General features: G+C 36.4%; 1 long non-coding RNA gene across 5 annotated transcripts in view; it reads left to right on the forward strand.

Annotated features, from left to right (window-relative positions):
- Window positions 1-975: 975 nt before the first annotated feature.
- Window positions 976-16162, forward strand: part of LOC107314642 — a 95970-nt gene continuing 80783 nt past the window's right edge. For 2 of the 5 annotated variants that reach the window (XR_001555542.2, XR_001555543.2), the window contains exon 1: window positions 978-1220. This is a non-coding gene — a long non-coding RNA (uncharacterized LOC107314642). Of the gene's footprint in view, window positions 1221-16162 lie in introns of all 5 variants that reach the window. The other 3 variants (XR_001555544.2, XR_001555540.2, XR_001555541.2) reach the window with 3 other exon arrangements.

The following is a 16162-nucleotide window of genomic DNA, read 5'->3' on the forward strand; positions in this document are numbered from 1 at the left end:
GGAAAGATTAGCTATTATACCAAATGTGGGTCAGGACTGTAAGCGATGTTCCACCCAGTCTGTCACTGATATTCCTAAAGGATTTCTTCAGCGATGGCCTTATCAGTCAGCTCTTCACTTTTATTTACTTTAGCAGTTGCTTTAAATATTCATTCCAACATCTGACAAAAATCAAGAGAGAGAAGTAAATGTATCTGCTTTATCTCATTAGTTAACAGACATAAAGTGATTTGATATCAGTTTATGTCAGACTGTTCTATAATTAAGCACAGACTGTCATCAATTCTCTACTTGAGTGACCAGGAAGATAAATGATTTTTGGTTTTTAATGAAATACAATCAAATTAGGATGAACAATTGAGACCAAATTTTTGCTGGTGTCTTGTGTGATAGCTCCGCCAAAATTAGAGGACTGTCAATTGACAACAATAACAAATTCACCATTTTCTGTTGATGTCTTCTATATTTTTATTACAAAAGCTATTACCTGTTTGTATTCAATTACTATTTAAATACCAGTAGTGAAAGCCACAACACTATGACACTTTTTGTTTTCTTTTAATTCATTTAGTAGCTTTGTGGTGTTGTCATCTGCAAGGAAACAAAATACCCCAACTGACCAAAGTCACAAATATGTCTTGAGAACAGCAGACAGCCTGTATTCCTACTGTGAGTGAGAAAGGCTGGCATATCATCATTGAAACACATGGATGAAAAACAACTGATGTTACGTATATAAACCAATGGGTAAAGAAACAGTTAACAAACAATCTATAACTACTAAAAGTAAACATGGAATGTCAAATAATGTGTAATTTCTTTAGCCCCCAAATCAGTAAAACAGTTGTCAGTGGGCATACAGCTGTTCTCAGATCCCTTGGGACTTCACCAAGAACAGGTGACTCCAGTCATTCTTTCAGTTAATTGAACAGACCTTGCTCTACTTTTAAAGTGGATCCACTGTGATGCAGGTATCCTCGTTTTTACAGTGACATTTAAGGTTTAGAATACTTGCTTAGAAAGTGAGTAAACTACATGCAATTCTCTTTTCAAACAAAAGATCTTCAAGCCTTCTCCTTCCTCTCTTTTTAGGGCACATTTGGGATAGCAGCAGTTTCTTTTTGAAGATGAAACACTTTGCAAGAATGAATGCAGAATTTATTATGAGAGAGGGAACACATGAAGGGCGAAGGGACTGGTCGATTTATTGAAGAAAGGAGGTTGGTATTTCAGTATCAAACCTTTTTCTTTTTTTTTTTTTTTTTCCTCCAAGACAATAATCTAGATATGGATTCCAGGTTGTTAATGAAAATAGGCATCAATATGATGATCAGAGTTGCTGATCTGACTCTGAAAAGTTTTGTGTTGTTTTTTTTTTTTTGTCTTTTGTTTTGGTTAGCTCATATGACTCCAAGTTTATAACAGCAACTGTTTTATGCCTTAACTCTGTTCACCTAAATTTCCTGGGCTTTTCATGGATAGAGTCTGAAAGGATTTCTGAATGTCCATTAAATCCATGTTGTCATCTATAGCTGGAAATAGTTTAGACTCTAAATGACATGTATAAACATGTATGTTTTTTCTATTGAAGCAACCACTGTCTGGTGCATTTGCAGATAAAAGCCTTGTTGAGACATTTCAGCAAAGTCTAATATATCTCACAGCAAAGTACTTAACCCATGTCATCAAATTGTCTTTGCAAATATTATGTGTATGAAAATGGCTTTGCCTCATCTACCAGTATAACTGCTTCTTTCAGAACTGTTTAAAGGAGTGATGGCAACAGCCTCTGAAATTTTAGTGCTTGTGCAACTGAAGGAGTAGTTATGGAGTTACATCAAATCTTTGGACCCTGTATGAATTCAAATTAATCAGCCTTGTAACCATGAGAATATAATGCTCTACACTTTGAAGAGGGAACGTTTGGGTTAAAATCCACTTTCCCTCACTTTTTTTTCCTCCTAATATGACGTATGAGAGGGACCTTCAGGAATGTTGTCTGTTACAAATACTCTACCTTCTCTGCCTTGTCTCGCTTTTTATATATACTAGCTACTTATATATATTTTTATTATCACTGAAGTTTTAAAATGTTAGTTTGCATCATATCATCTTCTATAGAATTTCTATACTTTTATTTTCTGCTTAAATTTTGTGTAATGATGAGAATGATGACAAGTATTCTATTTCCTACACCAGTCATGTAGTTAGATCTAGCTAGATTATGTGTCACACCTTCAGCACAGATGCAGACATTTCCATGAAACTGTAAGTTACTTTCCCTTCAAGGTGCGCAATCCATTTTATGGGCTGGTAAAATGTGTTGTGTGGGGAAATCTTCCTTACCAAGTGTTAACCTGTGCTTCTCTGACAAACAGTAATATAGACTAACAGTAATGTCTGAGACATTAGGGCTGTCTTGGACCTGTCAAATGAGATCCCAACACTGAAATATCTGGTCATCTTCTGTAGACTGCAGCTGAGATTAGATACATTTTGAATTGTAGGTTTTCGTTAATTTCAAGCCATTGATGAATGTCAGTGGGTGCATTTTTCTTTTTCTGTGTGAAGGAATTCAATTCCATACCTTTGTTTCATCTGCAGTTCCATGTCAGATGCCATTTTGTCAGACTGCCTGTCTGCTGCCATCTGTCACTCAGCAACAACACGGGTTAGAATTATAGAATGATTTGGGTTGGAAGGGACCTTTAAGACTATGTAGTTCCAATCCTCCTGCCATAGGCAGTGATACCTCCCAGTAGACCAGTAGACCAGATTGCTCTTTGGGTGAACAGTTCCAGTGTCTCACCACCCCCATAGTAAAGAATGTCTTCTTTTGTAGTCTAAATCTACCATTTTCTAGGTTGAAGCCATTTCCCCTTGTCCTTTTGCTACATTCTCTTATAACAATTTCCTCCCAAGCTTCCCTGTAGGCCCTTTTCAGATAATATATAACATCAACATGAAGCCTTCTCCAGGCTGAAGAGCCTCAGCTCTCTCAGCCTGTCCCTGTAGGGGGAGAGGTGCCCATTGATCGTCTTTGTGGCCCTCCTCTGCGCCTGCTCCAACAGCTCATTATCCTCGTGTTGAGAGCCTTAGAATTAGACATAGTACTCCAGGAGGGGTCTCATAAGAGCCGAGGAGAGGGGCAGAATCTCCTTCTTAAATGTGCTGTTCACATTTCTATTTATGCAACCCAGGAACTGGTTGGTTGTCTTCTGGGCTGTGAGCATGTATTGTTGGCTCATGTTGCTCATCAACCGACATCCCCAAATCCTTCTCTTCAGGTTTGATCTGAAGTTACTCCCTGCCCAGCCTGTATTTCTGTTTGGGACTGGTCTGGTCAAGGTGCAGGAACTTTCACTTGCCCTTTTGTACTTTATGAGGTTGTTTATGAGTTGTGCCCACCCAACTATATAAAGTATAAGAGTTTAATTACTCTTGACTGTAAGTATATTTGGAGAAGAGAGTTAGCTACTTCCAAAGGCTGATTCAGGCCTTTGTGTAGGTGTAGGTTCTTGAACATTACTTCTTTTGTCAATAGTCATAAACAAAGCAGCTTCTATGATCTTTCTTTTGTACTAGTAGGATTGTGATGCTACACTGAACACAGCTGTGGATTAAAAGTAATCATTTTCAGCATAAAAATATGCAACATATTTCCACTGAATGATGCACAAAACTGGAGAGCAGCAAGCAAGCCTGAAAAAGCCACATTTTCATATTCCAAATCAATATATACTGAAGGAACTACTTGCCATTCTGTATCTCAAAAATATTTTCAAACTATAGAGAAGCCAACAGTGAGTCTCGTGAAAAAGAAGTTCTGTGCTCTGATATATGAGGACAAATACATTTTACTGTAAGCTGTTGCTAGATATTCTGTGGTCTTCTGCACTGTACTGCTTGATCATTTCATTTATATTCATGACTTTTTACATCGTCAAAATGGTGTTATACTATCCCTATTCAAACAGATCAAGTATGTGGTGTGTATATTTATATAAAATATTTACTGAAGCAAAATCAAGCCTAATTGCCCTCTGACACAGTGAATTGTTGTCTATATCTTGCCTGTGAGAAGCAGCGAGGAAACATTAGATTATAAAATGTTTTATCCAGTGTTATACCTGAAAACATGTTGCTGAGGGTCAGAAATGAAATGTTGTCAGCCTCAGGCCAGTGTATTATATTTGCTTCCAAATTAAAGTCCTGGATTGAACCTTGCATAGAATTTGCTCTATGATGCCTCAAACATCTGTGAATTTCTATGATTCACTACATATATCTAAGAGAATGACAATATTAGTTTTCATTTATTTTCCCCCATGTTAACAGAATCATAGAACAGTTGATGTTGGAAGGGACTCCTGGAGGTTACTTGGTGCAATCCTCTGCTCAAGCAGGGCCACCAGGAGCAGGTTTCCTAGGACCATGTCCAGGTGGCTTTTGCATATCTTCAGAGAGGGAGACTCTGCTACCTTTCTGGGCATGTGCCAGTGCTCTGTCACCTTCACAATGTAAAAGTTTTCCCTGATGTTCAAATGGATCTTCCTGTGTTTGTGCCCCTTGCCTCTTCTCCCATTACTGAGCACCACCAAAAAGAGACTGACTTCACACTCTTTCCTTCCTTTCTTCAGGATTCTACTGGTAAGATTTATTCCTGAGCTTTCTTTAGTTTGTGCAGTCCCAGCCTTTTTGCATATGAGAACTGTTCCAGTCCCTTAATCAACTTCATGGTCCTTTGTTGGGCTCTCTTTGGTAGCCCTGTGTCTCTCTTGTACTGGGAAGCCCTGAAAAGAGCAGATTATCACAGGTGTGACCTTAACAGTTCTGAATAAAGGAGGAGGAGTGAATCTCTTGAACTGCTGGCAATATTACTACTAATGCAGCCCAAGATACCATTAGTCTTCTTTGCTGCAAAAGCATGTTTCTAGTTCATGTTCAACTTGTTGCCTGCCAGAATCCCCTGGTCTTATTCTGCAGAGCTGCTTTCCAGCTTGTTTGCCCCCAGCATGTGCTTGTGCCTGGGGTTGTTCTTCCACAGCTTGTACTTGCCCTTGCTGGACTGTATGAAGTTATTGTCAGCCCATTTCTCCAGCCTGTCAAGGTCCCTCTGGATGCAGAGTAACCCTCTGGTATACTAATCACTCATCCCATTTTTGTATCATCAGCAAACTTGCTGAGTGTTGACAGTGCTCTGCCTTTTATGATCATGCAGATTATTAAAGAAGATGCTGGATAAGACTGGACTCAGTATTGACCTTGGGGTACACCACTGGTTACTGACCTTCAAGTAAACTCGTGACACTGTTTACCACTCTCTGGACATGGCTATTCAGCTAATTTTCAACCCTTCTGCATACTCATTTAGCCCATATGTCAGCGATTTCTTGATGAGAATCTTTTGGGAGATAGTCAAAAGCCTTACTGAAATCTAGGTAAACAATATTCATTATTATTCCCTTGTCAGAAAGGCCAGGCATTTTATCATAGCTGTGAAGTGAATTGGGAATGACTTTCTTTTGGTGAACCCGCAATGACTACTGCTGATGGTGTTTTTTCTTTCATGTGCCTAAAGATAATCTCCAGGACTTGCTGCTCCATCACCTACCCAATGGTCAAAGTTAGGCTGACCATCCTGTAGGCTGACCTTCTCACTGTTCTTGAAGATGAGTGACAAATCTATCCTCCACTCCTTGGTGTTTTCCCTGGAGTGTCTAGTCACAACAGATAACATATATGACTTCCAGAATATTGAATGAATGTTTGAATTGTGTTACAAAATGATGAAAGCAAGGGTATGTACTATGCTGGCCTGTAAAATAACACAATAAATGAGGCACTTTAAGAAAGCAAACATAGTACATTCATTTTTCTTTTTCAATATTGCTGACTGACTGTTTAGGCACTAAGAATTTCAATAGAATTGGCCCTTCTGGAGCTAACCAAGTCCCTGATTAAAAATCACTGCTGTGATCATTTTGGTTCCCTAAGTAGCAGTGAGCTCACAGCACAGTCTTGAAAAAGCCCATGAAATCCAGCTGTGTTAGAACTTTTTATTGTTAGGTTACACAGATTGTCAGAATATACTAGTGAATATGACCACAAATGAAGTCTAGGGAAAGCCTAATGTTGAGTTTATGGACAGTACAGAAAAAGTATCAGAAGTGCAGGAGAGATATAGAGCTGTTGGAGCACATCCAGAAAAGGGCCAGAAAAATGATCCATATAATGGAACACCTGTCCTCTGAGGAGGACAGGCTGAGAGAGCTGGGGCTGTTCAACCTGGGGAAGAGAAGGATCTGAGGGTGAGCTGATAGAGGGGGAGCTACAGGAAAGAAGGTGACAGACTCTTTAGCCACGTCTGTAGTGATAGAACAAGGGTAAATGGCAAAGATCTCAGCTGAAAGAGTGATGCTGGAAGTCTGGGAAGACTCTGGAGATCAGAGAGATGTAGAGGTAAATTTTGGGGAGCGTGTCTAGGGATTCATACCACTTTCACTCAATGCTGCTAACTCTGTGGCTGCACAACACAGAACAATGTGTCTTTCTACCCAGCTTTCCTGGATGAGAAGGGATATCCCAGCTGGAAAGAAGTTCAGACCTAGGAATTGTAAGGCTAGGGCAGTAAGCAAATCCTGAGTATGTGTATGAAATAATTAAGTAGCGTATAAGCTCTCATCTTGTTGGTTCTTAAACAAATCCTCATATCCTGATGCCCTAGATGTTGTGATTTAGTCTGTCTCTCCTGTGATAATTATCTGTTCTTTTTTCTGCTTCTGTCTTCCTAGCTGTGTGATGGTATTGAGTTTCATAAAATACCCATTAATTTATTAATTTTTTAATTAATTTATAAGTTTCATAATATACTCTTTAATTATATCTTAGTGCCAGAAACAGTTAAATACCATTGGAGATACAACTTTTATATAATTTTGGTAGATAACTTTTTCATAAAAGGGTAGTAAGCAGAATTTATCTGAGCAATCTCTGAAGAAAATAATTCCTTCTCTATGTTAAAATTCAGTGAACCTCATATTCACTTAATGTGAGCACAATGGGATCAGCTGTCTTGTCAAGTTAATCTATAACATTAATGCAGTGTTCTATTCCACTTTTTCAGGCTTCATGCACATAAAACTTTAATATATATAGTTTTCAGCAGAATGTTCTTGTGTCCATCAGTTACAAATGCATGGTTTTATCCCTAGACTAATAGAGTACCTCTGTACCTTGCTGTTACCATGTATGTTTGATTCCTAAATCTTTTACAAAAGAGCCTGTAAATTAAAATGTCCTTTATATGTATTCTGACAACAGCGTCTGGAATGTGCTTCAGTGCATGTTACTACTTAGGTAGTATTTCTGGTTAGTTCTCATTCTAGTTCCATAGAATATAATATCTTTTTAGAAGTGTGAGGTTTGCCCTACTAAAGTGACAGCTGTGCTAAGATTTGGGTTTAGAAAAATATCGGTGCACTGTGAAGGGCCTAAACACTGTATGAAATATCATGTAATCCTTTTGAAGACCCTCTGTAAAGAGTTTTAATTCTGTCTTTAGCCTGCTGACAGCTGTTAGATTTGCTACTGATTCTTGACCAGTAATTACCTCTGAACCTCATACTGATGGCTGGCTTCTTAGATTCTCCTGATATGCATGCTAGAAGGTTGAAAACTGGAAACAAATTCTTTGCAAAGTTACCAGATTTGTAACTTTGCACTGCAAATCAATTCAAACACTGTATGTACTCTGTCTGTTCTCTCCCCACTGCCCGCACACGTTTTCCCCTTGAGTTGTTTCCTACATTTCAAGCTGTAATTAAGACTAACCGTGAAAACAATCAAGTTTGTTTGAACTTTCCTCCAGAAAAAGATCAATTGGCAAACTAAATTTGTAATATTCTTGTGATGACACTCATGGATTTTTGCTAGACTACCTGATAATGTGTCTTATTAGAAACTGTTTAAGGTTTCAGTTGTAATGCATTTAGTTCAGGAAGTTACAACAATACACACATTTCATCAGTGTTATAGATTTCTGTTGTCAGAAAACATTTACTTCAGTGCCAACCTTATCCTACTGTATTCTTGAATTTTGAACTATGTAGTACTGCCAGCCAGCAACCACACATTTACATTTCAGGATGAATGATGATTGCAAGTCAGGAGTTGGTTGGTTTCAGTTCTGTAACACTTTTATCCAAGTAGAGCAGCTTTTTAAAACATTGCCATGTCTCTCAGGTCTGTCTTTTAGCAAACACACACCTAAAGGCAAGGCTAGAACAACTACAGGTTTTTTTTGCTGTTATTATGCATTCTATAGACAGCTCCTTATGGAGCTGGCCATGACAAATAGCTAAATCTAGATTTATCCTTCCTCAGCTATGGGAAATTATTATCTGATTAGAACATCCCAGATCAGTACTGCAACAGTACATGCCCCACCAGGATGCATGCATGGAGAATCAGACTTATTCTGAATATCTAGACCTTTCTAGTACTTATTGAACTACATATCTAGTACCATATATCTTGTACTTGGTGAACAGGTGACTGCAATTGTGGATTGTAGAAGCAGAAGACCTAGGAGTGAAAGATGAACTTCTGTGCATGTTTGTTTTTCTGTTCATTGGAGAATGAAAAGCAGATCCAGTAATTGTTAGAAGTTTCGTAATTTTCCTCAACTAAATATTTAACTAAATATTTGCTTTGTATCTTTTAGTATTTGATAGCCTTTAATTACCTTTTATCATCAAATTAATTGCCCCTTTTCTAGTTTCATCTCAATTCTGCATCTGAATTTCAATTACACAGATACTGAACTGCTTCTTTAAGCATACAAACAACTTACCCGTAACAATTTCCACTGACTTACAGCAATGATAGATATTTTCTCCTGTGAAGTTACTGCATGGAAAACTTTCTTTTTTCACTGAAGAAGGCAAATTTATAAGCAGTGGGAATGAATGTTTTTCTACATAATTCCCAGGAAATTCTTTCTTGTATCATAGAAAAATAACCAGGCTGTAACTAAAATCTATTAATTCTTGCCTTCAATTCAGAATTGTTCTTGAAATTTGCCCTGTGCTTTTTGCTTAGAAGGTTTAGTCTTACTTCAGTCTAAACCAAGAGGTTCAGAAATCTGATTGCAGATTTCCAAAGGTGTTTAGATCTTAAACTATCTTCATGTTTCTTTTCCAATTAAATTAACAGAAGATAGGTATATAAATCATACAGTGGTTCTTAGTCTGTCAGTTTTGTGCAATAGAATTATTCTTGCAAGAGTGCTGTCAATAGTGGAGGGCAAATTTTGGCAATTCTGCTATTATTGACTGCTTACATCTGTGGCTTTTAGAATTTTGTATGAATATGATCAGATTTAGCCATGAAGATGACACAGATTTTTAAGATAAGTCTGTGTAATTGGATGCCAGTAGTTTCAGAGTAGAGAGAGAAAAAGAAATCATAAACAAGTTAGGCTGGGATTATGTACAAAGTTGGAGATGGAAGAAGGAAACATAGTATTGCAAGCAACATAATTCATCAAGAGGATTATTCATAGGAAACTGACTTTTAAGAAAAATGCTGCAAGGTGTGAAATGGTCTTGACATGAGTGTGAAATACTGTGTTCATTTTGCTTGTTTTTTTTTTTTTCAAATCAATTTGGCTATCTGCTAATTTCAGTTACCCTGTTACTATGCCTCTAGCTAAGGTATTCCAACAAGGAACTGGGTTTATGCATTTAAAATACCATTTGTCTTATTAAACAACATGTAAAAACATCATCTCTTCATATAATGTTTTTCAGGTAACCATTGCCTACAGAGAGAGGAAAAAATAACAAGGGGAAAGCATAAGATACTTAGATATTTGAAGTTACTAACCAGGGATAATAGAATATTTTGCATTAAAAAACCCTTCCAAAATAGAACTTACAGTAGAAATAATTTTTGCTAGAAGTGTAGCTGTTCTATAGAATATTTTATTACTTACAATAAAACTAAAAACAACAACAAAAAACCCAGCAGCACCCAACACAGAGTTTTGATAAAGCTATTGTTTGTCAAAACCTTGCTGGACAGAATTTGACCTCAAAATAAGTTTGCCAAACAATTTCACCTGAATTCAGTTTTTGTGTTGCTCATCAAATGACATGCAAGATATTGTAAACCTCTGTAGGGCAGGTCAGCTTTCTGTATAAGTCTCAGCTAGACAGGTACTCAAGACAAGTTAGGGAGACAAGCAAGGCATTAACTAGTGCCTGGTTTCCCATTCCTTGAACTTCCATGTTAGACAATCAGCTGGAATAGCAGTGGCTGTTCTTTGAAGTGTTGCTTTTCTACACCCTGGCCTTGTACAGCAGCAAGTTCATTCCCAGGCCTGTGAGGTCATATACAAAATTAAGTCCTCAAAATGATGTAGGATGTAAATTCATTTTGAATGCCAAAGCCTTTGGAAGCAAAGATCAAAGAGTAAATGTGATGAAATTCGTTGTTATTCTGTGATTAAAGGTGACACTGTAGTCTATATAGGCTTGTTTCATAAAAGATTTTCTTTTGCTACGTTTATACGTGGGTCTTTAACTTAGTTAAAGGCTTCTGTTAGTGTAATCCACAAATATTTGAGACCTACTGTATTTTTAAGATTATTATATGATTTAAATCGCCTTCTGTTTACTTTGAGTTCTTTATCATGATGTTTATACCTATTAAGTCAGTTTATGAAAATACTGTGCTTGAACATCTGTCAAGGGAGGAAGATTAGCTGAATAGACATAGGATGCAAGCATATTATATTTTCTGTTATCCTGTATACTGTAATCATCTTGATCCTCAAACAACTCTGCGACAGTTACAAACACTTTTGCAGACTTGTTACTGTAAATTCAAAATTTATTTCATTTGAATCTCAATTAAACTCATGTGCAACAAGACTTTCTTCCCAGCTCTTTTTTTCTTTTTCTTTTTTTTTTTTTCCAAAATGAAATTTGTTTGTAGAAGTAGATAATTTACTAAGTAATACCAGAGCAGATTTAAAAAGAAAAGGAGTCTGCCTCCACTACAAAAACAATCCTCATCCTACCTATTTTGTTTTATTTTGGGAGTGATTTAGTTACCACAGCACTGTATAAAATAATCAAATAGATGGATTGATGAGCTTATTAGAAGAGTGGGATGAGGCCAAAGTTTCCAGGAACTGATCAAGTCTTTGCTTCTGGGTTTGGGCATGTGTTTGAAGGAACGGGAAGACTGTGAAGAGAAAGAAAAAGCGGAAAGATGGTCTTGAGGTTAGTAATACCACACATAAGACTATTTTGATGCATCCATTAAAAAAAATAATCACAAATGCTTCATGGAAGTTCCTTACAATTTTCTGGTATGTTGAGAGCAAAGACGTACTGTTATCACAAGCATTTAGCAGGCCTGAGTCCAGTGGGAAAGCTAAAATATAAGGGCAAATGTTGATGTAAAGACCAAATCCTGATTTCTTTGATGTTAAGAGGAAAGTTTTCATTGAGCTCAATGGGACTAAGCTTTAACGTATGTGTTCTTGTTTCTTCCAAGTTAGAGTAGTCTCTCTCATGTACTAAACAGTCTTTGGCTAGTTTTGCTTTGTTAAATAGAAAAAATATGTATGCTCAAAACAACCTTTTTACTCCAAATTGTATACTTGCAAAATACTGAGAACTATGATAGTTTAAGCTGTAGTCCTGTGTTACCATGCAAGTAATTTCCTTCCTGTTTTTTCTGTCCACACAAAAATTCAAACCAAGAGGAATCTGCAATCAACAGATAACAGTTTTAAAATCTCTAAAATAAGAGATGGTTTTATTATTTAGTTTTTAACCTGTAGGCATTTATAGCCATAAAAAACATAAATTGGTGAACACTTAAAAATATTTATAACACATCATTTTTCATTCTTTCAGGCATTGTTAAAAGACTAGTATATTAGGTAAGGAAACAAATTCTCTTTTATATTAAAGAATGCTTTAAAAACATTTTGTTGTCAGAGGCATTGATCAATGGCTATTTCTTACTTGAGATACTGGTGATGTAGTCGTGTAGTCATTACATACAGGAAACAGATTTAACACATGTAGTCTTTATGTGATAGACAATTACTGTACTAGTATTACATCTGAGCAGTAAAAGGGGTGACCAGCAGGGACAGGGAGATGATTGTCCCCTGGTATTCAGCTCTTGCGAGGCCCCATCTGCAGTACTGCATCCAGCCTTGGGGCACACAGTACAGGAAGGACATGGAGCTCTTCAGGTGGGTTCAGAGGAGGACCACTAAGATGATCAGAGGGCTGGAGTACCTCTCCTGTGAGGAAAGGTCAAGGGTACTGGGCTTGTTTAGCTTGGAGAAGAGAAGGTTCTGGGGAGACCACATTGTGGCCTTCCAGTACTTGAAGGAAGCATATAAACAGGAGGAAGAACAGATATTTATGAGGATGGATAGTGATAGGACAAGGGGGAATGGTTTTAAACTGAGACAGGCTCGTTTAGGTTAGATATTTGGAGGACAGTTTTCACTCAGAGGGTGATGATGCACTGGAACAGGTTGCCCAAGGAGGTTGTGGATGCCCCATCCTGGAGGCATTCAAGACCAGGCTGGATGTGGCTCTGGGCAGCCTGTTCTGGTGGCTGGTGACCCTGCATATAGCAGGGGGGTTGAAGTGAGGTGATCATTGTGGTTCCTTTCAACCCAGGCCATTCTATGATTCTGTGATATATCATTCTCTTAAACATGCAAGATAAAATCTCCTTAAAAATTCCTGTGCTTTAAAAGCAGTTAAAAACAAAACCATTTACAGAAAGTCAAAATTGCTGTGTATTGCAACATGGAGTGCAGAAAAAGAAAAATAATTTTTTGTGTCCTTTTATCTTGAAGAATGCACCTCAGACAGAAAAATAGTGACTTGGAAATGGAATAATTTGTCATGTTTTTGAAGAGTAAAAGAAAAAGATTTTGTATAATACAGCTTGTAGCTTTGAAGGCAAGGGAGATCCATTTTGCCACAACATTTAAATTTACAATTTAAATGATTTTTTTCTTGACAAATTTTTACAAGAGAAATAAGCTTGCATTATTACCATAGACAAATATGCTAATTTCATTGCTATAGTTCAGAAAGCTTAAAGTTGGAATATTGACAAACTAAAAATGCATTTTAAATTGCTGTCTAACTTCCAGCAAATTTGGTTTTGTTTTCTTAGACTATATAAAATAAATCTAAAATTACATGTATGCAGGGTTAAAGTAACCTGTGCTATTTGACATTAATTCCTAGAAGGTAGTTCAGCTGATGAAAAGACATGGCTGAGCAGCCATACAAAGCCTTCTATCTCAGCTGGGGTAGTTTCAAATTTGCAATTGCATTTTAAAGATCAAATGCATTAAACTCTAAAGAAGCACAGGAAGGGTGACGGCTTCAAAGCTTCTTTTTTAATTGAAAAATAAACATAAAACAAAACCTTTATAATTTCTACAAATGTTTTAGAAGTAGTACAACTAATTATGTATGGTAAAAATGCCACCTGTTCAGAGAAAAATTTAGCTTTAACATTTAAGCTAACACTGCTTAACCATTCGTTATTCTACTCAGATCAGGTCTAAAAAAGTCCATAATGCATATATATGGCTGCATATATCTGCATAGATTATGTACTAAGCATTTCAGTTTATATTTACAATTCGACTTCAACTTCTTGAAAGTAGGTCTATTTGCATTGCTCCGAATTCTGCAGTAGGTGGCAGTGGGTAGTGAAGAATATGCAACAATATACAGTTTCAATGTCATCGTATGCTTAAGATCTGCTTTAAAAATGGCCAAGAGTTTGTTGTTTTTGGGTTACACACATACCACAAAGAAAGGAACTGTTAAGCAGAATTTCGAAATTGTCGTGGCTAAAAAGAAACTTTTGCAAAGTGCTATGAAAAGTAATTTAAATGATGATCAAATCCAATGAAGGTAAAAGTGCAGTACATTTCTCTAAATAAGTATAAAGGGAAGTTCATACACAAAAAAATTGAGCTGAAGGCATAAACTTAGGAGAAATTTAGGTTCTCTAAAGTGGCTTTATAAGCTAGGAGAACACAGTGAACACAGTTTACAAATAGAAAATGAAAAGAGACGTTTCAGTTTCACCTGAATTGTTTGTATCAGTTTTCATTTGTGAGTTGGCGTTTGCAAATAGCACTGTAGTTGATGAAACTGGAAAACGGTGAGAGAGTTTAGGCACCACAGTGGCAGTGCATTCAGTAGGTTGATTGTGGGGGATTACAACAGAGCTCCAGTCTTGAGCTTCTTGCACACCTGAAACTTGGGAACTTGAGTGTATATAGAATGTGAAGTTGGATGAAAAAAAAGAAAAAAAAAAAAAAAAAAGTCAAAGAACATTCAACACCTAGTTTATTATTGATTCTTGTTACTTGTTTATCTGAAAACCTAGCTCATCTGGTTTCTATACAAAGTGCTCAATCAGCACTTGATTATTCTCAGAATTGCACCAGCCCACAACAGTACACGTTAAGTTTGTTATAGAGAGACTGAGACTTTTAGAAGCACAAGGCATCAGCTAGCTCGCATCTCAAATGCTTTGAAATGTCAGTAGTTAAAAGCTCTTGTTTTGTTTTGTTTTCCATTTTATTTGCCGATGTTTTAAAGTTGGCAGCTAGAAGGTGTTCAGCACATGGTGTTGTGAAAAGCCTGGTCATGTACACTGCTGGACTTTGATTTCTGGACTAGCCAAAGTAAAATTCCTATTGACACTGTATAACACGTTGTTTTGGTTTTTTTTTGTTGATGATTTTGTCACAAAATTCTCTCTGAAGAATTCACATAATGAAGTTGTAAGAAAAAACTGATATAAATAAAATAGCTGCACTTAATGTTAACTCACTCTAAATTATTACTTTGCATTAATACTTTATGCTACATATAGATAGCAGTAAATCAGCAGAAACACGGGCAAAATGCTGACTTAAAGTCAACTTGAGTTTTGCCACTGACTCCATTAATGAGACTGTTGTAATCTCATAATGGTAGTTATTCATCAATGAGTTATCTTCACAATTAAAAATCAGAGCAACTTTTTGATAAAACCAATAATTGTTTAATATATCTTAAAAAATACAAAAAAAAATAAAATAAAAAAAGGAAAGTGAAATGTGGAACGTGCTTAAGAAATAAAGTTAGCCACTTGCAAGCAATAGACATACTGTATTTTGTGTTCGGAAAGGAAAGACTGTAAAGCTGAACCTGAGAAGTAACATTGCTTTCATTTAAAAATGCCCATTTTACATATAAAGCAGAGGAAATCATAGAACCTATTGAAATGTGGCTGAAATCTTTCTTGATTTACTTCTGCATTAATCTAGTTTTATGTTGATAAATTGAATGTTCTCAATGAAATTGTGCTAATTTAAGGTTGAAATCATTCATTAATGGCTGTGCATGTGTGGATGTCTTATTCCTTGATACTGTTTTTGTTGTGTATGTTGCAGTAAATATTGCATTGTCCTTTTGCAAACCAAATGGTAAACATCTCTGTGATGACTTTCCAGACATGCTGAACAAAGCATATTGAGGTTCTCCATAAAGTTATCTGGACTTTCCATTTTGTATGTTGCTGTTTATGGCTTTTCTTAGACTTCAGAAACATTTAATTCTTGTTGCCCAGTTAAACTTTGTTTTCTCCTTTTTCCTGTAAGTACGAGGTTCCTTATCAGTGAGATAGAGATTCTATTCATATGATTTTATCATCGATATTTCTTCATTATAAACCTTTAAATTACTGTTCTTGCTGTGAATATTTTTCAGCAATTTTAAAAATCTGAACTTTTACTATTTTTAAGCATCTAGGATTTCCTCATTCTTCTGTGGAAAATGTCGTATCTCCACATTTCTATAAGTTACTTAAGGAGGAAATGTATAGCATGCAATGTCAACTACAATCTTTTTCATTCACAAACAGCTCTTGACTTAAAAAACAAAAATGAAACCACAAGCTGAAGCACTGCTCCCTGTGTTCTCTTTGGTTTGTTTGTTTTTTATGGTGTTTTTTTTCCTTCACATTTTGCATAAGTAAAAGCAAATTGGTATTGAAAAATTACTTATGTCATTAGGAGGAGTTCCAAAAATACCCTGGT

Source organism: Coturnix japonica, chromosome 5, assembly GCF_001577835.2.
Source record: "Coturnix japonica isolate 7356 chromosome 5, Coturnix japonica 2.1, whole genome shotgun sequence".
Classification (NCBI taxonomy): Eukaryota; Metazoa; Chordata; class Aves; order Galliformes; family Phasianidae; genus Coturnix; species Coturnix japonica.